Source organism: Rosa rugosa, chromosome 1, assembly GCF_958449725.1.
Source record: "Rosa rugosa chromosome 1, drRosRugo1.1, whole genome shotgun sequence".
Lineage (NCBI taxonomy): Eukaryota > Viridiplantae > Streptophyta > Magnoliopsida > Rosales > Rosaceae > Rosa > Rosa rugosa.
Window position 1 is genome coordinate 21,105,560 of NC_084820.1, and position 26,880 is coordinate 21,132,439.

At 45.0% G+C, this 26,880-nt stretch overlaps 2 long non-coding RNA genes and 1 pseudogene across 3 annotated transcripts; 1 reads left to right on the plus strand and 2 right to left on the minus strand.

The window, feature by feature from the left end:
* Positions 1 to 205: 205 nt before the first annotated feature.
* Positions 206 to 685, plus strand: LOC133727560 (protein DELETION OF SUV3 SUPPRESSOR 1(I)-like; annotated as a pseudogene).
* Positions 686 to 18,963: 18,278 nt separating this feature from the next.
* On the minus strand, positions 18,964 to 19,614 carry LOC133744146 (uncharacterized). The gene is made up of 2 exons (XR_009863390.1): positions 19,374 to 19,614; positions 18,964 to 19,250 (listed from the first exon to the last, which is right to left on the minus strand). It is a non-coding gene; the product is annotated as an uncharacterized LOC133744146 (long non-coding RNA).
* Positions 19,615 to 24,797: 5,183 nt separating this feature from the next.
* Positions 24,798 to 26,679, minus strand: LOC133736098 (uncharacterized). 2 transcript variants are annotated; one of them, XR_009859418.1, is made up of 3 exons: positions 26,439 to 26,679; positions 26,138 to 26,315; positions 24,798 to 25,396 (listed from the first exon to the last, which is right to left on the minus strand). It is a non-coding gene; the product is annotated as an uncharacterized LOC133736098 (long non-coding RNA). The 2 variants fall into 2 exon arrangements; XR_009859417.1 differs by lacking the exon at positions 24,798 to 25,396 and having other exon boundaries at positions 26,029 to 26,315.
* Between the last annotated feature and the right edge of the window lie 201 nt (positions 26,680 to 26,880).

Below are 26,880 nucleotides of genomic sequence, written 5' to 3' on the forward strand. Positions count from 1 at the left end.
CGAGACTTTGACATGTTTGATGATCGTTTTTTTGTTTCTGTGTAATGCAAAAGCTTTGTTTTTTTTGGTTTGTAGTTTATTGTGTGGTGATTTTGATTCTGGGTTTTAAGAAGTAGAGTTTAGGCTGATAATTGGGAGAGAGAGCTCTTCTTCAGTTGGGAGAGAGAGCTCTGTTCATGGGCATAAGAGGAGCTGGGGTAGTTTGAACTCGTGGAGCGTCTTTCCGTCTGAACCACAAGGCTAGAGGATCACCATCGCCCCCTGAAATCCGTTTGAGATGGCGGCGACGGAGCCCAAGGCAGTGACTGAGGTCGCCAAGATGGACCTGTTCGAAGACGATGACGAGTTCGAAGAGTTTGAAATCAATGAAGAATGGGAGGACAAAGAGGAAGGCAAGGAAGTGACACAACAGTGGGAGGATGACTGAGATGATGATGACGTTAATGATCACTTCTCTCTGCAGCTGAGGAGGGAACTGGAAAACAACACTGAGAAGAAAGATTAGTCTGCAGGCTCAGTCATTTGCTCATCCATTTCTGTTCTCTGCACTATATGAGTTGGTTGAAGTTGAGATGGGTTTGCTTGATTTTCTTTTCAAACCATCAGATGCCTGTTAGAGACATACGATGTTGTTGACATTTCTAATGAAGTTCTGTATTAAAGATTCTGTAGTTTGAGTTCTTAAGTCTTTTCGACTTCCCCTAAACGTTGTTAACTAGCAGTTGATCATTTGGTTAATTTCGTATAGAGCAGTTCTATGGCTTGGTCTTAATAGGGAGGAAGTGAGATAATTCCTTTCTATAATAATATTATCATGAATATGAAAAAAAAAAAAAAAAAAAAAAAAAAAAAAAAAAAAGGAGCTGGGGTAGTAGTAAAGTAGGCTTAAGCATCATCGACTCTCCTGATGATGATGATTCCAAGTTTTCTGGGAAAGTCCCCAGATCATCTGAGAAGAAGGAATAAGAAGATGAAGAAGAAGGAAAAAGAAAAAGAAGAAGGAAAAAAAAAAAACAATTAACAAAAGAAAAGGGCAAATTGGTCTTTTTCTTTATTTTTGGTCGTCACGTGCTTGCCACGTCAGTAAAGAAATGGCACCGTCAGAAATTTTGGACGGAAGTATCACGTTGGTGTCAAAATATGTGTTTGAGTATCACATTGATACTTTTGAGAGTTCGGGTATCAAATTGGCCTTGGCAGCATAGTTTGGGGACGATAGCTGAATTTTTCTCTTCAATAAATAAGGAATTGAATTGGTATACACTCGATGACCTATTTAACAATACATAAATTTTGCATCATCTATTGCTTCTATTAGACGAGGGGCATTGTGGGAAAATTAGAGAGGTGCAAATAACATATTGATTATTTATAAAAGTAAATTGGAGGTCTATTAAGTGGAGAGGCCCCATCAATGGTGGAAATGGGGTGGGGTTTTTAAAAAAAAAAAAAAAAAAAGTGGAGAGGTCTAAATATCAATTTTGGAGTTATGAATAGAAACTCAAAAAATAATAATAATAAATAAATAAATAATAATAATAATAAATATAAAAAATTAAAATTTAATTTTATTAGTTTCTTTTACCCGCGAAAATTGTAATTTCCCGCTCAAAGTAGTTTTTCCCAATCGAATCCCTAGGCGTCGCCTCTTCGTCTTTCCCCTTTTACCCGCTCTTCCGCTCAAAGTAGTTATTCCCAATCGAATTCCACAGATCTGATAACCCTAATTTAGAATATCGGATGCTCTATCCCCAATTCTTTTCAATTAATTCTTTATTTATTGTGAGATTAATGTTCTTCTGAATTGAGTTTCTGATCGCATCTTTGCTCTCTGATTGAGATCGACCTCAGGATTTGGCTCGCTACCAAGGTTGCTTCTGCTATCTGCTCATCTAGGTTCAATATTCCAACTCCTGATTATCTATTTGTTTTTCTTACATCTATATATGTTTGGTGAAATTTAGATTTGTAGAGGGCTCTATATTGGTGCATCTATAGAGCACATAAAAATTTCAGAAAAGTGAATTTCAAACAGCAGCAAACCAAATTTTCAAGTGTATCAGTGTTTGGGCAACAAGAAAATTATTTGATATGCGGAACGTTGACTTCCCTGATTAATCTTCTTAGCTGGCCAGCTCGAATAATATGTGTCTTAGATAATTTGATTTCTTAGTGACTACAGCTAAGGTATGAAAGACAATGGTTTCTTTGAAAATATAAACACAAATGGCGCTGGTACTGAGGTTTGAAAACATCATAACAACATCTTTTTGTCTTTCTAGCTACTTAATTTGTCTTGCTTTCACCTTACATTTTCAGATATTTCTAAAACTTAGGAAATAGTCTGCTACAGCTAGTTTAATTGTTTTCAGTTAGAGCAATAGGCCGATAGTACTATGGTGCTTGAGTTTGAGTAGATGTTATCAGAATGCAGATGCATATATGTATGAATTTTAATATGGACCCCCTTTAACGTTTATGTTTCAAGTTGACGAGATGGGAAGAATGTGTGGGAGAAAGGTAGGAGAATTGATGGAGGAAGAATACGCATTAAACAAACACTAATATTCACATAATACATGTAACTGATTTTCCCTACCCTTAATGTTCTCTTGTCAACATGTTTGAACCATAATTCATCCTCAATTATTCTGACTGAGTCACAGTTTGATAAGATGGCATTGTATCGCACCAAACAGACAGTAAATCAGTGATACACAAATACATGTTCTACCGAATTTGCCATGCTAAGTGCTGGCGGACTTTGTCATTGCTCGGCTTTATGGAATTTTGAAGTGCTTTACATGTAGAGATTTTCTGGGTTGGTTAGTTATGTTCTGAAATCTGTTTTAAAATTAATAACATCTATACCATGCCAGGCAATGATCTGTCAGGACTCAGGACATATATTGACCTCTAAATCTGACCTGAGTGACCTCTCTTGTAATAATGTATATTAACACACTAGCAGCATCTGCGAAGAAGCTTACTTCGAAATACACATTCAGGACAACAATAAAACTGGATTTGTTCAACATTTGTCTTGCTTACCTTGTCTTATTCTTACATAATATTCTCAGAGGCTAAATAATTTATTTAAAAAAAAAAAAAAAGAGGATCAGAGGCTAAATAATTAACTATATATAAACTATGCTTAACATTTTTGGCTTAGAATTCATGATACTAGCTATTGATCCTTCATGCTCTGAGTTGAATGACGTTAGATGGTTGTCGCATTAATGTACGTACGTAGTTGCTCTATTTGAAACGTAAAATGACAGAAAATGATACTAGTTTCTGGCATCGACACTTGACTCTATTTTCAAGATATAAATTGTCACCTCATGTAAGTTTCCAAGCAGTTGGTCTCTAATTTCTCCCCCTCTGTTCCTTTTGTCTCAAGTAGGTCTCAAACTTGTACAAATGAGGCAGGTGTTTCAGCACCTTTATCACCATCAGACTACTAAGCACCCGGTGCCTCATCAGGTGCCACATAAGGGTCTCATTCTATTTCTCTTCTCCAAGCCATGCTTCCATTGCCACCTCTATCATGAGCCTACCATATCTACCTATCAATATCCTTTATTGCCACCTATCATGAACCTACCATATCTACCTATCAATATCCTTCTCATCCTTTTGTCTCTTCCATACGCTAGCTCAATTTATTTCCGAATACAGCGATTTGATACCACTGCAACCAGCATAATAACCTACGAGAGCGATGCAGAACCTGTGGATGGAGTAGTTGAACTCACGAACAAAGTTCAATATATAGGCCGTGTTGGAAGGGCTAGATATGCCAAGAGAGTCCCGACTCTCATAATAGAAAGTTCAGCGACTTCAATACTAATTTCTCATTCCTCATCGACAAAAAAGGCCAGGGTATACTTATGGCAGTGGATTTGCGTTTTATCTCGCTCTTTGGAATCAAATCCCGCCAAATTCAGGTGGTGGATTTCTAGGCCTATTCAATAAAACGACCCAGGGAAACCAGGTTGTTTTAGTTGAATTTGACTACTATATAGATGGTGAATGGGATCCTGCATGTCAGCATGTGGGAATCAACAGCAACTCAATTGCTTCGGAAGTCTACACCCCTTGGAACGTTAACTTACACGATGGAGAAACTACTGAAGTATGGATCAACTACAATGCTACAACAACAAATCTAAGTGTCCATTGGAGCTACAAAAATCACCCTGCTGATCGTATGAAGGAGACTACAAGTCTTTTTTACATAATTGATCTGACAAAAATCCTACCCGAGTGGGTATCAATTGGATTTTCAGCTGCTACTAGTCAATATGGCGAGCGCCATAAAATTCTATCATGGCAGTTTGATTCTAGTTTGGATGGAATACTTCCTGCAGAGAACACAAAACTGATAAGCGTAATAAAATATGTGTCAGGTTCAGTGATTTCACTGATAATTGTGATTCCGTTAGTATGGAGAATTGCAGAATTTTTGGGGCAATGGTTGGAGAATATGAGAAATGGAACAGGGACACTATCAGAACTGGTACCAGAGACATCAGATTTATCATCAACCCATGAAGACGGTGGTGAAAGAGAAGCTGGATCCAGAAGGTTCGCTGATCCAGATGTACTTCGAGCTACAGACAGTTTCTCCAATGACGAGAGTAACTTGGTTGATTTCGATACTGCAATGAAGGAAATTTCAAGCAGCTCTGGGCGGGGAGAAAGGAGTCCATAACGAAGATGTGCTAGAAATTCTGATCATGGTGAAAAAGATAAGCCCTAAGCTAAAGAACAGAGAAAGAAGAAGAAGAAGAACAGACGAAGAAGACGAAGAAAAGCTACTGATACTTCTCTGTATTTTTTTACAGAGGCTAATTGCTTAACAAATTATCTGGTGACACTTATCCTATTTATACTGACTTAGAGCTAATTGTACTGTTGACCTTTCTTCTGTTGACTGTTAACTTTGGCTCATATTATTCTCCATCTTATCAAGATGAACCACATTCGTAGCTCGGGACACCCAAATCTGGTCCAACTCAAAGGATGGTGCCATGACGGAGGTCCGAACCACTATGTCAATAATATCATCAGACAACGGATTATAATTGTCCTCTAGTATATCTCAAAATGTAGTCTATTAACTAACTTGCCATCTTTTTTTTTTGGTCAAATGAAGATTCAATAGAGAGGCCCAAGGCCTAGAGAAAAATACAGCCTAAAAAAGAGAAGGCCCACACACGAGGTTCTCACAGTCAGCTAACTAAAGCAAAGACAAGGAAACCAAACGACAAGCAGATTAAGAAACTAGAGCACAAACAAAAAAGAACAGAACTGGAAAAGAGAATACAAGAGAAAAACAAAGCCGACAGCACCGCTCCGATGAAAACACCAACACCCACGACCTCGGATAGTCAGCGGTGTCCCCATTGATCATTTTGAAAGGGTGGGCAAGGAAGACCGTCGCGAGAAAGGACATGCACGAGGGAAGAAGGCGGCCAGTCAATCCAGACCTCCGGGCACTTCTTCCTCACTACTAGCGAGGCAACCAAATCAGCTGCAATGTTCGCTTTCCTTGGAATCCAAAACCAAGCGAAACGTACGTTCGAGGTAATAGAATTCCTGATCATAGACACAATTGGAGCAATTCTCCAATCACATGTAATTGATGAATTGTTGATATTGTCCACTAATGACTTCGAATCTGATTCGAGGATGATCGGTAAAGAAGGGATACGCTTGGCCACATCTATAGCCACTGCTGCCGCCATCGCCTCCGCCTCCAATGCAGACCCCGTCCTACATAAAAGAGTAGCTCCCTCAAACAGGATGCCATGAGAATCCCGAGCTAGAGCACTAACACCGGTAAGCTTCGAATTCTCAATCCAAGCCGCATCACAGTTGATTTTGATATGTCCAGGGGGAGGGGGACTCCAATCTTGAAAAAGATCGCACCTGGCATTACTCACATAAGAGGAGAGAGAGCTAGGAGCCATAGATTGATTATGGTGAACAATGTGGTTATGAGAGTGAGAATGGTTTTGTGGGGGTAGGCACGAATGATGATGGTGATGATTTGAATTTGTGGATTGGAGAAGAATTTGGGAATGGGAATGATGGGTTACAGAATGGTTATGAAAGGGAACAAAAGTGGGGTTGGTGGATTGATGATCATTTGGATTAGTGGGGTTAATTGTGAGGGAGGGAATAGTATTGAGGTGGCTGGAGATGGGATTTAAGGAAAGCAAAGAATTATGATGAGGAGATGGGTCTGTTCGAAGAGAAACAGAGGGAGGATATCCAGAAGGGATAGTAGAATTAGAAAGGTGAGTAGAAGAAGTGGGGGATATGTTAGAGGAATGAGGGGGGGGAAGGGAAAATACATACCTGAGATCTGATAGCCCAGCTATTCAAATGACGGAGAATCTCGATCCGTTATCTAAAAGCAAGTAATACCACAGAACCCTTACAACTAACCGTCATCTGAATATACCATAATATGAACATTAAGTGACTATATTTTATTTTAAAAAGATTACACTGATAGTTACTTGAAACTTAATAGCCTTAGCTTCTTTAACATAAGCAGACAGATTGAAATAATTTTTTGTTGTTTAAATACACCGTTGTTTTAGGGAAATGATATTTGAGAGAGAATTGTTGTGTGTTCTCATTGATAATAGGGGTCTCTTTATATAGAGGATTACAATGCATAGAATCTGAATTGTATAAGGAAAGGTAATCATACAATGAATGGATATCTCTAAGATATTCCCCGAGATTATCTCTAATTAAAACTCTATTACCACTAGGTCAAGTAACCTAGAGTTTGGGCCAGACACAACTTGGATTTACTTAAACACTCCCCCTTGTGTCTCCCAAACGCGGTGCTTCTCTCGTTGCCTCGTCAAAAACCTTGTCGAGTAACAAAAACCCAGTAGGACAAAAATAACCTCGGTCGAAGGAGAAAAAGAGCACAACACACCTTTCACGTTTCGAGATCAACATGTAGACATCTCCCCATGATGTCTACATCCCCCCCTGATGTCTGCGATCATGGGAGTTCAGATAACTTTCGCAAGCCAATGATTGCAACATGTTTCTCAAACGTGGATTTGGGCAATAACTTGGTGAACAAGTCTGCCACATTGTCCTCAGATCGAACCTAGTTCACTTTGATCTTGAGGAGCTTCTGTTATTGCTGATTGTAGAAAAACTTAGGCGATATGTGCTTGGTGTTGTCGCCTTTATTAGCCTTGCTTCATTTTCTCAATGCAAGCAGCATTATCCTCATAAATGCTGGTATGCTCATCTGTGGTGGATTCCAAACCACAATTACTTCGAACATGCGTAACTATGGATCTAATCCATATACATTCACGAACTGCTTCGTGAAGAGCAATAATCTCTGCCTGGTTCGAAGAAGTAGCGACTAAAGTCTGTTTAGTAGACCTCCAAGATATCACGGTCCTACCCATGGTGAATACATGACCAGTTTGGGAACGACCTTTATGCGGGTCAGAGGGAACACAGACCGCTGTTGGTGGCGTTCTTGACACATGATGGGTCCGAATCCATCGTCTCTCTGTAGGGATAGAACAAGCCCATATCAATCGTACCACTTAGCTATTGAAAGATATCTTTAACACCAGTCCAATGGCGTCGTGTTGGCGCAAAGCTATATCTAGCTAACAAGTTCACGGCAAATGAGATGTCCGGTCTTGTGCATTGTGCTAAGTACAATAATGCGCCTATTGCACTTAGGTAGTGCACTTCTGCCTCTAGCACATCTTTGTCGCCTTCTTTTGGACGGAATGGATCCTTCTTTGGATCAAGAGAACGGACAACCATTAGGGTGCTTGAAGGCTTAACTTTGTCAGTATTGAAATGTCTAAGCATCTTTTGGGTATAAGCTGATTGATGAATCAGGATACCATCTTCACAGTGCTCAAGTTCCAAACCGAGGCAAAACTGTGTTTTCCCAAGATCTTTCATCTCAAACTCAGATTTCAAGTGTTCAACGGTTTCCCTTAACTCTTTAAGGGTGCAAATTATGTTCATGTCATCGACATAAACCGCTACTATTGCAAATCCGGAACTTGTTCTTTTTATGAACACACATGGGCATAGTTCATTGTTAACATATCCCTTCCCAATCAAGTACTCACTTAGACGGTTATACCACATCCGTCCGGATTGCTTCAATCCATATAGTAAGAGTTTCAATCTTATTGCAAATGATCTCCGTGGTTTAGAGCCACTTGATTTGGGTAACTGAAGTTCATCTGGGACCTTCATGTATATCTCTGTATCTAGATCCCCATATAGATACGCAGTAACTACATCCATAAGCTGCATGTTCAGTTTTTCAGAAACTACCAAACTGACAAGGTAGCGGAACGTAATGACGTCCATTACGGGAGAATATATAGGTCTCCTCGTAGTCGATTCCAGGGCGTTGTGAGAAGCCTTGCGCCACAAGGAGAGCTTTGTACCTTACAATCTCGTTTTTCTCATTACGCTTGTTTGGACCCAAAATGAACATTTTGGCCTGACAAGGCGTGTCTTGGAGAGATTGAGCCAATGTCAGTGGCTCAAGCTATATATTGTCGACAAGCTCGAAATATATATTTAGAGGCTAAATAAAGCCTACTATGGAAGTATGACAAGTCAACTTTAGCATATTTTCCTACTTCGGCTAGAAAAAACCGAGCTAGACAAGGAAGGAGGGGTGGCAGACTAACCAAATGAAATCGAAATGTGCTGAAACTTTCCAGATCCATTCTAGACAGCCCAAGGATCATTTCTTATGAAGAGTGCAAGAGCTTTTTTTGAGTGGAAGGCCTTCAAACAATCAGCCCAATTTTCTACAGAAGCAAAACTGGAAAACTGGACCTGTAAGAGGTCCAGCAGCATTTTCGGCCCAACCACATGGAATAAAAATATGAAAATTTGTCAGGATGATCTACACTCATAGTGGAACATTTCATATGAAGAAGTCGAAGGCATATAATGAAGTCTTGTTGGAGAAATAATTGAAGGAATAAAGGGGCAGAAACTGACCTAAAACCAGCTCAATATTCACATGTTCATGTTTCCTACCCACATGAAGAAAGCTAGATGCTTTTCTTCTTTTCCTTGGATATATTTTTCAAGACAATCTCTTTAATAGATCATCATCACTTCCATGTTTTTGCACCTTCATGCCTTGCTTTCATTTCTGTTAATGCTCAAAGTCTGGCGGTAGCCAAACCTCCGTTTAACGCGGGTCCGGCGGGCGGACCGCTACTCTGTATACCTGGTAATTCCTGCTAGCTGCCAAGTGAAAGACAGGGCGTCAGAGGGAGACCGCGTTGGGCGGTCTTCACTTCTCCGATGCCTAAGTCAGTTGATATATAGGCAGCACAGTAATAAATGAGAGTTAATGCGTAATTTAATGAAGGGAGAAGAGAGGACCTTTTATAGGTGAGGAGAGGTCTGATCTTCTCCTTGTTTTCGATGTGGGACTGAAGTGCTTCAGTTCCCAGTTTCAGTAGCTTCTGATGCCGTCTTGGCAGAGTGCGTGGCGGCGCGTCAGCGGTGATCCTGGGGAACGTTTGTGCTCAGGCCGTGGCCCGCCTGGCTGCCTATCTATGGGTTACTCCTTTGACGATAGTTGGTACCTCTGGCGGTACAATGAGGGTGTCTGATTATAGCTAATTATGCTTTGCAACGTACATGTAGGTACAAGTCCCCCAAGTCCCCAGTCAAGGAGGGCAATCTTGGTTGGGGAGTTGATCGGCGGTGTGAAGCGTTTTCTTCCGCTAGACTTTTGCAGAAGCATAATTAGCGTCAGTGCGTTGTCAACCATGGATATTACTGAGCAAACGCTTTATACCCTTTCGGGTGGGCCCCTGCTAGGCCCCCCAGGGAGTCCCCCACTCCCCGGCTAAGATGGACCTCCGGATGGTCGCAAAATTTGTTTGGTGAGGGGGAGCTGCACGGAGCAGAGGGTGTTGGGTAGCGAACCCAATCTTTAGGACCCGAGTGACGGGGGTCAACGTACCTGATCAGGGTCGTCGTAGACTGTTGACTAGTCCCCGCGTCCCGTAGGGACAATCTGACTGTAATGCCGCGTGGCGGTCATATGTCAGAATGAGGCGTGGCCTCGGGATCCGCCGCTGGCGGGAGGCTGTCCAGTGGACGTGCTTGGCGTTTACTTTATTGAGCGGAACCGCGCTGAATAAAGTACGCGACTTGCCAGATAAAAGAGGTTTCCGCTAGAGGTGCGTAGCGGAAGGTGCCCCGTTTGTATGATGACAAGGGAGAAGTGCCGTTTTTAGGAGACTTCGTGAATAACAGCTAGTGAAAAGTTCTGCTGGCGGGGTTCCGTCCAGCGGAGAACGTCACTAGGAGCGGACAAGTGAGAAGTTTCGCTGGCGGAGTTTTCGCTCAGCGGAGACCGTCACTTGGAGAAGGACAAGTGAGAAGTTCCGCTGGCGGAGTTTTCGCTCAGCGGAGACCGTCACTTGGAGAAGGACAAGTGAGTAGTTCCGCTGGCGGCGTTTCGCTCAGCGGTGACTGTCACCTGGAGAACGACAAGAGAGAAGTTCCGCTGGCGGAGTTTCGCTCAGCGGAGACTGTCACCTGGAGAAGGACAAGTGAGAAGTTCCGCTGGCGGAGTTTCGCTCAGCGGAGACTGTCACCTGGAGAAGGACAAGTGAGAAGTTCCGCTGGCGGAGTTTCGCTCAGCGGAGACCGTCACTTGGAGAAGGGCGTACCAGGGATTGCTTCCGTGATACGCCTTGACACGTGGCAAATAACTAGAGGGTTAGCGTGTGGAGACGCGTCTCCTCAGTCCGGCCGTCTTCTCGTCATTAATGCGAGTAATGATGGATTTCGTAACCGAGGCGACGCCTCGGTTAACCCGGAGGGTTAGTGCGGACAGGGGACACGTGTACGGCTAGGGTGTGATGTCATTTTCTAGCGGACGGCCCAAAAGCCTCTGACGTTGACATAAAAGGGGGGGAACGTATTGAGAAAGGAGATCAGAAAATCCATTCGAACTGTTTGTCGTCTTCAAGCTCTGCCCAGCCGAGATTTGCAGAGAGAGTGCCGTGCGGTGGTGGAGTTGTCGTGGTCGGAGAGACGAAAAAGTTCCGTCGTCGGGGCACAGCGAGTAACAGCACGCCAGAGAGTTCACGACTGAGGTGAGTGTTCTGGTTATCCTTCTCTTTGGTTTCGCGTTTTTTTGTCGATTTATGGGTTTGGTGTTTGTCTGGGATTGGTGTTTGAACCGGGTTTCCTGATGTCCGTCGAGGGTGTAAGATGAAATTTGGGGGTAGGTGACGGTGTTTAACAGAGAGTTGTCAGTTAGGGTTTTGCTAGATGGTTGAATCTGGGTTGAGGGGGGATTGTTCATGTTTTGGTAATTTCTGGGTAGTTGTTCGTGGTGTTTCTGTGCTATACCTGATATAGGGATAGGTTAGATCCTTCTGTGGGCTAACTGATTTGGGTTTTAGGGTTTGGGATGGCCAACGTCGTAGAGATCTCGAGCAGTGAGGACTCCGGGTCTGACGTGTCAATCAGTGCGGCGGATAGGGTTTTTATTGACTCGTTGCGTCCGTCTGCCCGTGCAGGAACCTCACTGCCAGAGCCGTTAGACATCGAGCCGCTGCAAACCATACCCTGGGAAGTTGTCATGGGCCGTACGTCGCGACCGGAGAGTGCTAGGGCGGGTGAGGAAGCTGCTGCGCAGGAGAGGAGTGAGGAGCGGCTAGCAAGTAATAGTGCCGCCAGTGGCTCCGCTGGCGGGGGAAACGTGACGGGGGAGGAAACAGAGTCGGCGTGGGTTCTCCAGGATGGGACCCCCGTCGACGAGGCGGGAGGGCGGATGACTGCCGCCGCGGTCAACCGGCTGAAGCGGACATACCGGTTGCCGGGAGTGGTGAAACTTCGTCAACCGACGGCGGAAGAGAAGGCCTCAATCCTTCCAGCGGGGTTCGCCGCCGTTCACGAGGTAATATTCCGCCAGGGGGTGACGTTGCCGCTGGTGCCCAACCTTCAGATCCTGGTGTGCGAGTTCGGCATCGCGTTTGGGCAGATCTGTCCCAACATGTGGCGGTTGATGCTGGCGATGAACTCCTTGTGGCGGCTATCCGGGTGCGAGGGGCCGACTGTGGCGGAGGTTTTGCATTTCTACGAACTGGTGTACGTTAAACGCCAAGGTTGTAGGGGCAAGTAAATTTGAGCCGCCGGCAGGGAGCGCCCAAGCTGATAGAAAATTTGAGGGATTCGATGTCCTACTGGCGGGGGACGTTTTGCGTGGCGACGACGGGGTGGGAGTATCAAGCGGAGTCCAACCAGGGGGAGCCGACGTTTAGGATTAAGTCGGAGTTTCAGCCAATCCGAGGTTGTCCGTCGATCTCCGCTGAACATAGTTGGCGGTTTAATGTATACATGTTGCAATCGTTTGACTGACACCTTTTGTTGTTTTGCAGCGGGACTGCGCTACAATCTGACGCGAGAGGAAGAGTGCCGGGTTGCGCGCATCAAAGGTTGTTGGAAGAACCGCAATTTGTTGGACTTCCGTCTCCTCACCGGCTGGGAGCTGTTGGTGGATCAGCAGCTGACGCGCGCTATTGGTAAGAGATCTACGCCACCTTGTATCTCTTGATAACCTGGTTAAAGCTAACGGGTGTTTGCATGTTCTCAGAGACTCCGCCAGGCAACAAAGCGAGCCGTGACGCCTTTGACAAAGCCATGGATCGTGCGGAGATAGAAAACTTCCTGGAGACAATGTATGCTTCAGGCGAGGCGGCCCAGATGACAGTTGTGAACCCCGAGACGCTGGAGGTGAGCGCATCCGAGGTTCCGGTGACGCTGCCCATGCCGCACCACTCGCACCTAGGGGCCGACAGTCTGCCCAGCGTGCAGGTGGATGGACAGGCGGGCGGGGGGAAAAAGGGGTCCTCTGCCTGGCCGCAGAAGGAAAGAGTGGTTGCCACTCGACGCGGGCCACAGAAAGAAAAGGTCGTGGCTCCAGTGGGGGCTGTCGCCGCTGCGGTGGGGAGACAACCGCCGAAGGGGACCAGGGCTGCGCCCACTGGAGATACCCGGTCGATCCTGCGGAGGCGGCGCCAGTGTGATTCGGACGGGGAGGAGGATGATGACGAGACCCTCGAGGTCCACAGGCAGAAGAGGAGCCGACAAGACCCGTCGAAGGCTCCTGTGACGGCCGGGAGAGAGATGCCCGTGAGCAATCTGGACTCTTTCGCCGCCTTCACCGAGTTCATGACGGACAGTGAGCGGGAGTTTCTCTATCACCTGTGCGAGCGGTTGTCGTTCGGCGGTCTGGCAGGGATGACGCGGCCAACGGCGATCGAGCAGTCGCCCTTCAGCTCAGCCTTCGGGCATCTGGCGGTTGGGCTGAACGAAATGTTCTTGGCGGCCTCCAAGCAACCCCGTATTGAGGGACAGCTCCGGGAGGAGGTTAAGAGGCTGGAGAGGGAGCTGGTGGAAGCCAAGGACAGGCTGGTGGATGTGGAGCGACGCCTGATGAAGGCAGACTGTGACGCGGCGGACGCTCGAGGCAAGCTAGATGTCGCCATCCAGCGGGACATAGAACGAAATGATCAAGTCTCCCAGCTGGAGCAAGACAAGGCCTTGCTGCAAGAGCGTGTGACCGCCAAGGAGAAGAAAATTGACATCCTGCAGCGGGAGTCTGCCGCCAGGCAAGGGGAAGTGAAGAGGTTGGAGGGAGAGTTGACCCGGCTGAGGGATGACGGAAGCCGAGCCGCCGCCGCTGCTGTGGAGAATTTCAAGCAGTCGGCGGAATATAAAAACACGCTGAATGAAGCGGCGAAGGCCGGCGCCCTGGCGAATGTCGAGCTGTTGCGAGCGAAGGGTGCAATTGATTGGGCCAAGGCGTCCTTGCCCAAGGCGCCGCAGGCAAAAAATGCAGCGCCGACGAAGAGACCCCCGCCAGTACCCAGTCCCCCAGCAGGAGGTGGCAGCTCAGGCAGTGGGTATCAGACTCCGGCAGATGGGACCATTGAGACGCCAAGTCCCACCGCTCGAGGGACCGACCAAGCAAGCCGTGAACAGCCGTCGCAGGCCGAAGTAGGCGACGCCGAGGCCAACCCCTGACATGCCGGACGTGCCCTGTTTTGACTGTGTAGCCGCTGAGGCTGAAAATATATGTACTCGTGTTTTCTTTTTTTTTTTAATGTAATGAACAATTTTTGGGTGGGGAGTCCCAGCCCTGAATATATGAAATATGGAACTTTTGACGTTTGTGTGATGACATGTCTATACCGCTAGAGTTTTGACTTAGGATGTTCTTTTGTAATCAATGAAAAATTAAAGGAATTAAGATTGGTCCAAGTGCACAACGTAGCGGACGAGATCCGCTGACGATTGCTGGCGTTGCCAGCTGCCCTCAGTGCTAGACTTGGTAACAATGGTTTGAATAATTCCTCGTTTCATTGATAACTGACTGGTCAGTGTTAACAAAAGTGGGGATGTACCCGTTGGGTAGCTTCCCTTAGCTAAATATTGAACAAAAATTTAGCTAAGTCAAGATGCTCCTGGGTAGCGACATGACTATTTGTAGTAATACCGAAGGTGTTCGGTATTCCAAGGGTGGGTCGTAGTGACGCCATCCTTGTCCATTAAGTAGAAGGTGCCTGGGCTAACGACTTCTACTATTTTATACGGACCTTCCCAAGTTGGGCGGAGTTTTGTTGGTGCTGGAATGACTTCCTTCATTACCCAGTCCCCCAGTTGGAGGTTCCGGGCCTTGACTCTGGCGTTGTAGAAACGCGAAACTCGTTGTTTGTTTTGCAGGTTTTGCAAATGGGCCCTGTGTCGTTTTTCCTCTAGGAGGTCCAAGTCCAGGTTGATGGCATCGCCGTTGGTCTCTGGGTGGTAGCACTCGACCCGAGCGGTGGGTTGAGCTACCTCGACAGGCAGAACGGCCTCAGTTCCGAACGTCATACAAAAGGGGGTTTCACCAGTGGCGGAGGATGGAGTCGTCCTGATGGCCCAGAGTACTTCTGGAAGCTTTTCCGCCCACAAGCCCTTGACAGTGTCGAGTTTCTTTTTTAGCAGCTTCTTGATGATCTTGTTTGCCGCCTCGACCTGGCCGTTAGTTTGTGGGTGGGCGACAGAGGCAAAGCTCATCCTGGTGCCCAGATTGGCGGTGAATGAAATGAGCTCCTCATTGTTGAACTGTGTGCCGTTGTCTGTAATGATTGTGTGTGGGACACCATAGCGGCAGTAAATGTTTTTCCAGAGGAAGTGAATGACTTTGGCGGTAGTGATGGCCGTCAGTGGCTCGGTCTCTATCCACTTGCTGTTGTAGTCGATAGCGACAATGATGTACTTGAACTGTCCCTTGGCGGTTGGGAATTTTCCCATCAAGTCGAGTCCCCATGTAGAGTGGACCCATGGACCGATGATGACTGAAAGCGGTTCCGCCGGCGCATGTGGGAGATCGGCGAACTGCTGGCATTTGTGGCAAGATCTTGACACTTGCCGGGCGTCCTCACCAAGCGTAGGCCAAAAGTAGCCCTGTCGCATTGTACGATTGGCCAGGGATCTGGCGCCCGAGTGGTTTCCGCACTCCCCGCCGTGAATTCCTGCCAGCACGAGCTTTCCTTCCTCCGGGGTCAAACAGCGGAGGTTGGGGTGAGTGAACCCTTGGCGGTAAAGCTTGCCATTCTGGATATTGTAGCGGGTTGCTCTCCGCTGAATTTGGCGTGCCTTGACCTTATCCTCTGGTAGTGTGCCGCTGCGCTTGTATGCAGTGATTTCGTCCATCCAGCTGGGGTTGATTTCAATGTTGAAGATCTCTGCTAGGGTCTTTGTGATGCTTGGCTTGTCGAGGCATTCCACCTTTGTGTCCGCTGGACTTTGATGTGGCTGGGCGGTTGCCAGTCTTGCAAGGGAATCAGCCTTGGCGTTCTTTTCCCTGGGGATTTGTGTGATGGTGTGGAAGTTGAACTTTTTTAGCAACGTTTTGACATATCCCAAGTATGCTGCTAACTGTTGGTCCTTGGCCTGGAAGCTGTCGTTGACCTGGTAATCGACTAACTGAGAGTCGCTGAATATGTTGACGCTGTCAGCCCCTGAGTCAATGGCGAGGAGTAAACCGGCGATAAGGGCCTCGTACTCCGCCACATTGTTTGAAGCTTTGAAGTTGAATTTCAATGCGTACTCCGCGTTCAGTCCCCCCGATCCTGTTAGGATGACCCCGGCGCCGCTGGCCTTGGCGCTGGCGGATCCGTCCACATGTAGGTTCCAATCCGACTGGAGGTGACTTGCCTCCCCGACGGTTACCACTTCCGCTCCGGGTACCATCTCTACACCTGGTTCAGGTTGGCGTTCGGTGAGTTCGGCGATGAAGTCCGCCACTGCCTGGCCCTTTATGGCGGTTCTTGGTTTGTACTCTATGTCGAACTCGCTGAGCTCGATGGCCCACTTGCTGAGGCGCCCCGAGTGTTCAGGGTTCTGCATGACTTGCCTCAGCGGTTGATTGGTTAACACATGGATCGTGTGGGCCTGGAAGTACTGGCGGAGGCGCCTGGCGGCGACGATAAGTGCGAGGGCCAGTTGCTCCAAGGGAGGATACCTTGTTTCTGCTCCGTTCATGCCTCTGCCGGCGTAGAACACCGGGAGCTCATCCTGGCCTTCCCTTCTAACAATTGTGCAACTCACCGCTGATGCAGATACCGCTAGATATATGAATAGGGTTTCTCCTTGGACAGGGACAGAGAGTAGAGGGACTGCCGCCAGATATTCCTTCAGGCCCTGGAACGCCGCCTGACATTCCGGATTCCAGTCGATGACCTTCTTGTGCGTTGTTTTGAGGAGTTTGAAGAATGGGGCACACTTGTCAGTGAGTCGAGAGATGAATCGAGAAAGGGCGGTTAACTTGCCCTGGAGGCATTGGACGTGCTTCTTGTACTCTGGGTCCGCCAGGTCAAGGATGGCCTGGACCTTGTCTGGGTTAGCCTCGATGCCCCGCTCGCTGACAATGTATCCCAGGAATTTGCTAGCGGTGACTGCAAAGAAACATTTTTCCGGGTTGAGGCGCATACCATAGGCCAAGAGAATGGTTACTATGATCCTGAGGTTTGCCACATGTCCGCCGGCCTTTATGCTCTTAACCAGCATGTCGTCCACGTAGACCTCGATGATTTTTCCCAGATGCTCCGCGAACATGGCGTTCATCAACCGCTGGTAGGTGGCACCGGCGTTCTTCAGACCGAAAGGCATGACATTGTAGCAGTAGAGGCCTTTGTCGGTCGTGAAGGTTGTACATTCTTGGTCGCTGGGGTGCATTTGTGTAACGCCCCAAGCTGCACCTCACCAGCTTAAGCACGTCACAGTGCCGCGAGTCTCTAAAACATAAACCGAATGCTCAGTTCACATTCTAGAGGACCGCTAGGCATTTAGTTTGAAAAACTTTTCGCAAAACACAGCGGAAGCTACCAATATTTTTGAGGTGAAAATCCTTGAATCGCTAGGTTCAATTTGTTCGTCTAGACTTGAAATGAATGCTCACTCAGGAGGCACAAGATTTAAGGACTAGGAATTTAACCACGTTTTACCCAAGAATTTCGGGACACAAAGTTCGAGAAATAGAAAGCAGAATAAAGCCCAGAAGGCGGTTTACCAAACTTGTTCCGCACACCCAGCTCCGTCCGCCATTGTCCCGTCACCAGTGCACAGTACCTGCATCCATAATGCTGTTGTAGGGGTGAGCTTTCGTCCTCGCTGCTCTACAGGAACTCTACCTCAACTAGATTTAAAACCAATAAACAAATATTTGGGCTGCCCAGTATGAAAACATATTTAAACCAAATATTTAAAAGAACGACAAACTTTAATGATTTTCAACTTGAAAACCGATGCATGATGCTTAAATAAATACGGCGCCAAAACCAAGTATTACCTGATGGCCGGTCCCATAGACCCACTACACGACCTTACCTCAAATTAATTTATCACCAGGTAAGCGTAGCGAGAGCGTCCACTACCTAGCTACACACACGTACCGGGCCCGTCATTACAATCGGAATACCCGGACGACCGGCGTAACTAACCCTCCGGAGGTTAAGGGGATCGAACCCAAGGAAGTCAGAGCCACCCTTCGCTCTCAAGCCATCACACATTTTCTCATAGATTGGTTAGTATGCATTGCATTTTACATAACCAACCCATACCACTTATCATGCATCACATTAATAAAATATAAAAGAAAATCACCAACCGAGGAGAGTCCTGAATCCCTACCTGGATTCTGATGCTTTCTCTCACGTACTCCGAGAGTCGCGAACCTTCCGTTCCTCGGGTAGCTGGAGTCCTAAGTTCCGACATTTCGATAGTTAATAATCTATTGAACAATTATATGAAATCTCGACGATTAATATATCGTCCAAACCACCTTTTCCTGGTTTGACCAGGAGTTGACCAAGGTTTGACCGACCTTTCCTGGTTTGACCAGAATTGACAAACTTTGACCATTGTTTGACCAATCGCTTAAATTATCGAACATTCACTTGAAATTACGGTATCAACCAAACATATATTGAGTGCACCCGACTACTAAGGCCACCCACTTATATATTAATTTCTTTCACTTTCTATCCATTTAACATAAGCACAAGCATAGAACATGTTTCCAATTTCATCAACATTTTATCTCAATCACGCTACACTTGGTCTTTTACTTCCATTTCGTATCTTGTCGCATAGTAATTACACGGAATTTACTATGGACATCCAATACTTTCCAATTTCCATATAAGGTGTACCCAAAACTACTATGGACACCCAAACTTGACCATTTTCAATTATTCCACAACATTTCGAATAACCAGCCTTGGCAACACAAGCTTGTAAAACCAGAGAAAATCTCAAATCAAGTCAATAATAACCCACTCTGCATATGCAAATAACATAGCAAACAATCCAAATCCAAAATTTCGATACCAGTAACTAGCGGATTCAACAACACCAAATCGAAAAGCTTTCAGTTTCACATACACTCAAATTCCAACAATTTTCAGAGAACAGAACTTTGATTCGAGGTTCTGTATTATACCTTTGAAAGCTTTGATTCGAAAACTGTTGCCTGGGTGCTCAAACTCGGTTCTCCAGGACAAAGTCGATGATAAACTGCTGATTCGATGCCCACAACCCAGCGAGTTCCCGAACCCAGTTCCAAATCGTGGTCAGCCTTCGTCAACAGGAGCAGCGAAGCCAGAATGAACCAAGAAAAGCTAGAGAAGTCGCCGGCGTCGAAGCCGAGATGAATCCAGAAACCCAATTCATCAGAACTCACTCCAATCCGAAAACTAAGTATCAAATTGTGCATATTATGACGAAGGGATGAATTTCCATACCGAATGCGCCTTGAATGGTGGCCGGAAATTGCAGAGATGGCCGGAGAAGGCTCGGGGCTTCCTGTCGTTGCTGCTCCGCTCACCGCTGTTGCATGGATGATCTGAGGCCAAAATCGTGACGGCGATGACGAGAGGAAGACATCGGTGGTCGGGCGTCGTCGGTCGGTGGCCGGAGAAGCGGTTTCCGGTCGGATTTCTCTTCCGGGTCGGCGCTCTCCCTTCGGGTCAGAAGCTTCGAGCTTCTCTCTCGAGATTTCTGGATCACTCCTCTGATCCCAGGCCCATTTATAAACTCCTTTATTTGTTTTTGGACGGCAGTGATCAAGCGGTGCCTAATGGACGGCCTTGATTGCACCGTTGGTTTTCTTTTTATTTTCTAAAATCTCTGAACTTCAGAAAATCACGGTAAATAGCTCGAGTATCCGAAAAATCTCCCGAAAATTTCCACGAACTCGTCGGGTCGTGTACTTCATTATCCAACTTCTAAATTGAGGATTTCCCTTCACGAAATTTTCTGAAAATATTCTCGAGTACTTTAACTTTTATCGAAATCGATAAGTAAATTATCGAACTATTTCACTTAAGCTCAATAAATTTTTCCGGGGCTCACAGTTCCACCCCCCTTAAATAAATTTCGTCCTCGAAATTTCCTGATTGGTCAAATGGTCAACAATACTTTACTTTTCATGTCGGATTCCAGTACCCATAACTATTTCTCAGTCTAATTTCTTGTGGTACAATTCGACTATTACTAGTCATACATATCAACACCGGAGCTAGCATTTCTCTTTACCAAGTGTTCCTCAGTTATCACCAACAGGATACACTTTGCTCCGCTATTTTTCACTTTTCTGTAACCACAAGACTTTTGTTAGAACAACTGGACTGAGTGATTAACAATCTCATTACTCTCCTCACAACACTGCCATACTTGGCATTTCCACAAACAATTTATGTCTATACCAAATAAAACTGGGTAACTACCAACCCTGTTACCCTAACTCAATATTGCCACTGCTGGCAACTCCTAGCCGACTCACGTCTTTATTCAATTCCTGCTCATTACAAGCACAACTTTCCGGGAACTGCAGTTTTGTCAAAAGACATACTTAAGTACTCGTAGTACAATACACCTACCCGTAGGTAAAATTATGTTCCTCACGAGGGACCTATGTCAACTATGAGAGCAAGTCGACGTAGTCGCCGCGACTCATAGCTTCTAGTGACCATTAACATCCAAAGGAAAACAGTCTGTTAACAATTCACTGGTCGTCACTAACATGGAATTCGCGATTCATCGTGGAAAACATATCTGTCCTCAAAAGGACAACCACGCGCGAAGCTGGCTGAGTATCCATCATTTCTAGTCAAGCTATACAAGAAAAGCAGGACGGAACCTAACAGCCGATTTCCAAAAGTTACTCCACGAATTTCCACGTGACGACACTTTACGAATTTTCTCGTAGTGCACCCGAGTTCGTTACGTATTCGTTTATGACCGCCGTCTCGGCTAACGCATCCATTCCACGAACTCAAAAGTGAAGCAATCCTTCCAACCACGCGGACGATATGCGTCGTGTTATTAACATCGAATCATGTTGCCCTACCTGCAACAACCACGTGCCAACGGATCTTTGGACACTGGTTCGACGAACTGTTGATCAGTCTTGAAAATGAGATTCAACAAATGCTTCCGTTACTATCTGATGAAATTCGAGGATCACCGTTAAAGGTTTACCTCTTGAAGATTGAAGGCTCACACGCTTCCACACATAGCACAGCGTTGATCTCGAAAGCATCGCCAAAATTAGAGAAGCTGATGGTTAAACAACCATGAACAACACTTATAACGTACTTGACGTCAAAACACTTTTCTAGATCACCCGTCGTTCAGACCATGTCAAGTCATGTCGCTGAAGTCGCAAGTCGCGTTCCTGATGGTGACGACGCAAGCTTTCTGCCTTTCGTTCTTTGCACATCTCTTTTTCCACCGTCGATTGCCAAACATCTAGTAGTGTAGAGAATATCCTCCCTTACTACAGTTTACGTTGAACTTGATTTATATGGATAAGCAACCGAAAACAATACCAAAACTTTGCTTTGCAAATTTCCTAAGAAAAGGAATTTGAGCTCTAGGAAATTTCAAATGATTTCCAATACCACAACTGTAAACTTCCAAGAAGGGAAGAGAAAGGAAGTGAAAAATTTTACCAAAACAACTTGCAGAAGAGTTTCCAAGTTTTCCTTTCTCGTAAAGCAGATTTGGAAAAATTGCCACGACTTCATGTCCAGTCGAAAAGAAGTGAAATTTTCCAGATCATTGGCAAAGATGCCAAACATTGTTGTGTTAAAATTTCAAAATTTCGGAGCTCTGGAAGTCATTAGAAATTGATTCCAAAGTTGTTGAAACGGGAAAATCAGCAGAGCTCTGAGGTTAAAAATCTCAGCTTTGAGATTGATTTGGAGGGTTAAAATTTATCACCTTTGGGTGAAATTTATTGGATTTGCAAACAATTCTGAAAATAACTCGAAATACTTTTGAACCCGAAAAACCTTTTCAAACACAAGATTTTCTAAACCTTGGAAACAACTCAAATGGAGAAGTCTAAATGTTGAACTAGCATGATTACAACCACAACCAGAACGTCAGAGAATTGAGAAACAAAATCAACCAAAGGAAGAAAATAAAAGTCTACGTAACTATTTACAAGGAAGAAATACTCGCAGTCCTTCTAAGATCCTTACCGGTAACACGTATTGTTGTAAATGGCCAGAATCTCAGAGAGTCTCCTGCCCTTCCTTGAAATACGTTTGACTTGATGACCTTTCACCTAGAGTCAAGTGGTTTGGTCCACGAAACAAAGTAGCCTTATTTCCTCGTACATACGCGAATCTCGACGTCCAAAAACTCGAGTCAACTATAGCCATAAGTGACATGGAGTTTCTGCCGCATATACGAGTGAGTCGAAGAAACATAATTCGAGAAGTCGCCATAGAGGTCGCACAGTGGACACACACCTCTTTTCCTTCTTTTCTTATGATACACTTCTGGCCCATGCTGAATACGCATTAACTTGCTAAAGCACTTCCGAGGAGGTCTATACACTACACAGGGTGACCTTAGTCAAACCTATAAATTTTCTAATTGCGTAGCTTCCCCGGCTACCCCAAAGCAACGCCTTATATGGTACCACTCGCCGAAACCATGCTTTCAGATTTTACAATCCTAAAATTTCACAAGCAACGTCAAATGGCGAGTGCTAAAGCACAATTAAATCTCTCTTACTTAATTTCGAAGTCGACAGGTCTAAGCGAGGAATTTCATTTTGTTGTTCAGTAGATTAAGTAGCTGAAGATCATCTTTTCCCTGACTCATACCCCTGAGGCACGAGAAGCGTCAACGAGTTGCGCTCGACAGGATCTTCCCGAAATAATGATTCGAATTCCTCGAGAGTTGTCAAATGACATTTCAAGGCTAACATGAGAGCAACAATCAACATCACCACTCAAACAACCAACCAAATTCACAGTATCACTTTTACAAGTTCCCACACTAATCACATTTACATAAACCCAAGTTTGTCGTTCACATACCTTGCTCCTTTTATTTTTACCTCATACTGGGCCCACATCTTTGCCGCGGTCTGTGCACTGTGGAGGAGCTTTGGGTGGCGATACTCATTCAAATTCAAGAAGAACAAATAAAAGGATGAACAATAACTGGACTCGATAAAGATTACAAGACAGATGCAACATCGAGTCCCACCAACAATATTTCAATGAACAGGATTCACGTGAATATGCACAATTTGGAAGTGAATCCATAAACCAATTCAACATAATGTATAAACATATAACAGTTGGACTTGAAAGAATTTAAGACAAATCACAACAATCGAGTCTGTGGAAGTAATCAAGTGAACTAGACTCGACAAGGTATCCAAAGAAGAAGCAATTTCCAAGTCCAACATTTAACAAACCGGATTCACTGAACAGAGCGATGGCAAACCACTGAATCGGTAAGTGAATCCAACAATATATCAACACTCAAAAGGATAGAAAATCACACAACCACAATTTCAATTACAAAGACAAGTCGGAACATAAGTCAACCTTTCGAAGAAGGGATAATGATTTTTCGGATTAAGGAATCCAAAAAGAAAACAAACAATAGTTCCGACTGACAACACGTCGAAGTTTCGGAGAATAACTCCAGAGTCATTTATTTATCGCAAGTTGTATTCAGTAATTAACAACTTTCAACCACGATATACATTAGGGGGATCCGGTGGCCAGTCGGGCCCTAAACCGCGTGAAGAGTTGTAATTATATGAACACACACTAGCAATAATCATTTCTCACTACGAATGAGTGAACCAGAATTTCATGGTAAAGAAATTCCTAAAATCTCCCACGTAACGGAAAATCAAGACTCTAGACAAACTTCGAACAACTGTTCAAATTAGTACAAGGTTTTGTTCCAAAAACCTCAAATGTAAAAACACACGTTAAAGGTAAACAACGATTTTTCCGCTAAAACTTCCCTTTTTCGGTCAAAAGCGTCTTTCTGACAAAACACATTTCAAAGTTGGTTCGGGTTAAACACGTAAATAGTAACAACCGAAATCCAAAACTTTTGAACAGTAACGGGAAATAAATCCCTTCTTTTCCCAAATCGCCTTTCAAAGCACTTTCGCTTTTGGCACCCCTTTTTCTAAATTTCTTTTGGGAAACACCCTTAAAACCCGCTTGTGAACCGTTTTCACAAAATCCTTTTTCCGAAAACTTTCTCAATCGTTTTTCGAAACTTGGTCTTCAAAACCGAAGTCAAACAGGTTCAAGTCAAAGGTTCAGAAACACGTTCTCAAACAAGCATTTCCTAAGTCGACTTTTTACCAGGACTTGGGAAATTTTCACGAGCCGACAGAAACTTTTTCGGGTATCAGAGGTTTTTAGATCGTTGAAATCAAAAACTCAGAAGCATTGCTCTGATACCACTTTCTGTAACGCCCCAAGCTGCACCTCACCAGCTTAAGCACGTCACAGTGCCGCGAGTCTCTAAAACATAAACCGAATGCTCAGTTCACATTCTAGAGGACCGCTAGGCATTTAGTTTGAAAAACTTTTCGCAAAACACAGCGGAAGCTACCAATATTTTTGAGGTGAAAATCCTTGAATCGCTAGGTTCAATTTGTTCGTCTAGACTTGAAATGAATGCTCACTCAGGAGGCACAAGATTTAAGGACTAGGAATTTAACCACGTTTGACCCAAGAATTTCGGGACACAAAGTTCGAGAAATAGAAAGCAGAATAAAGCCCAGAAGGCGGTTTACCAAAATTGTTCCGCACACCCAGCTCCGTCCGCCATTGTCCCGTCACCAGTGCACAGTACCTGCATCCATAATGCTGTTGTAGGGGTGAGCTTTCGTCCTCGCTGCTCTACAGGAACTCTACCTCAACTAGATTTAAAACCAATAAACAAATATTTGGGCTGCCCAGTATGAAAACATATTTAAACCAAATATTTAAAAGAACGACAAACTTTAATGATTTTCAACTTGAAAACCGATGCATGATGCTTAAATAAATACGGCGCCAAAACCAAGTATTACCTGATGGCCGGTCCCATAGACCCACTACACGACCTTACCTCAAATTAATTTATCACCAGGTAAGCGTAGCGAGAGCGTCCACTACCTAGCTACACACACGTACCGGGCCCGTCATTACAATCGGAATACCCGGACGACCGGCGTAACTAACCCTCCGGAGGTTAAGGGGATCGAACCCAAGGAAGTCAGAGCCACCCTTCGCTCTCAAGCCATCACACATTTTCTCATAGATTGGTTAGTATGCATTGCATTTTACATAACCAACCCATACCACTTATCATGCATCACATTAATAAAATATAAAAGAAAATCACCAACCGAGGAGAGTCCTGAATCCCTACCTGGATTCTGATGCTTTCTCTCACGTACTCCGAGAGTCGCGAACCTTCCGTTCCTCGGGTAACTGGAGTCCTAAGTTCCGACATTTCGATAGTTAATAATCTATTGAACAATTATATGAAATCTCGACGATTAATATATCGTCCAAACCACCTTTTCCTGGTTTGACCAGGAGTTGACCAAGGTCTGACCGACCTTTCCTGGTTTGACCAGGATTGACAAACTTTGACCATTGTTTGACCAATCGCTTAAATTATCGAACATTCACTTGAAATTACGGTATCAACCAAACATATATTGAGTGCACCCGACTACTAAGGCCACCCACTTATATATTAATTTCTTTCACTTTCTATCCATTTAACATAAGCACAAGCATAGAACATGTTTCCAATTTCATCAACATTTTATCTCAATCACGCTACACTTGGTCTTTTACTTCCATTTCGTATCTTGTCGCATAGTAATTACACGGAATTTACTATGGACATCCAATACTTTCCAATTTCCATATAAGGTGTACCCAAAACTACTATGGACACCCAAACTTGACCATTTTCAATTATTCCACAACATTTCGAATAACCAGCCTTGGCAACACAAGCTTGTAAAACCAGAGAAAATCTCAAATCAAGTCAATAATAACCCACTCTGCATATGCAAATAACATAGCAAACAATCCAAATCCAAAATTTCGATACCAGTAACTAGCGGATTCAACAACACCAAATCGAAAAGCTTTCAGTTTCACATACACTCAAATTCCAACAATTTTCAGAGAACAGAACTTTGATTCGAGGTTCTGTATTATACCTTTGAAAGCTTTGATTCGAAAACTGTTGCCTGGGTGCTCAAACTCGGTTCTCCAGGACAAAGTCGATGATAAACTGCTGATTCGATGCCCACAACCCAGCGAGTTCCCGAACCCAGTTCCAAATCGTGGTCAGCCTTCGTCAACAGGAGCAGCGAAGCCAGAATGAACCAAGAAAAGCTAGAGAAGTCGCCGGCGTCGAAGCCGAGATGAATCCAGAAACCCAATTCATCAGAACTCACTCCAATCCGAAAACTAAGTATCAAATTGTGCATATTATGACGAAGGGATGAATTTCCATACCGAATGCGCCTTGAATGGTGGCCGGAAATTGCAGAGATGGCCGGAGAAGGCTCGGGGCTTCCTGTCGTTGCTGCTCCGCTCACCGCTGTTGCATGGATGATCTGAGGCCAAAATCGTGACGGCGATGACGAGAGGAAGACATCGGTGGTCGGGCGTCGTCGGTCGGTGGCCGGAGAAGCGGTTTCCGGTCGGATTTCTCTTCCGGGTCGGCGCTCTCCCTTCGGGTCAGAAGCTTCGAGCTTCTCTCTCGAGATTTCTGGATCACTCCTCTGATCCCAGGCCCATTTATAAACTCCTTTATTTGTTTTTGGACGGCAGTGATCAAGCGGTGCCTAATGGACGGCCTTGATTGCACCGTTGGTTTTCTTTTTATTTTCTAAAATCTCTGAACTTCAGAAAATCACGGTAAATAGCTCGAGTATCCGAAAAATCTCCCGAAAAT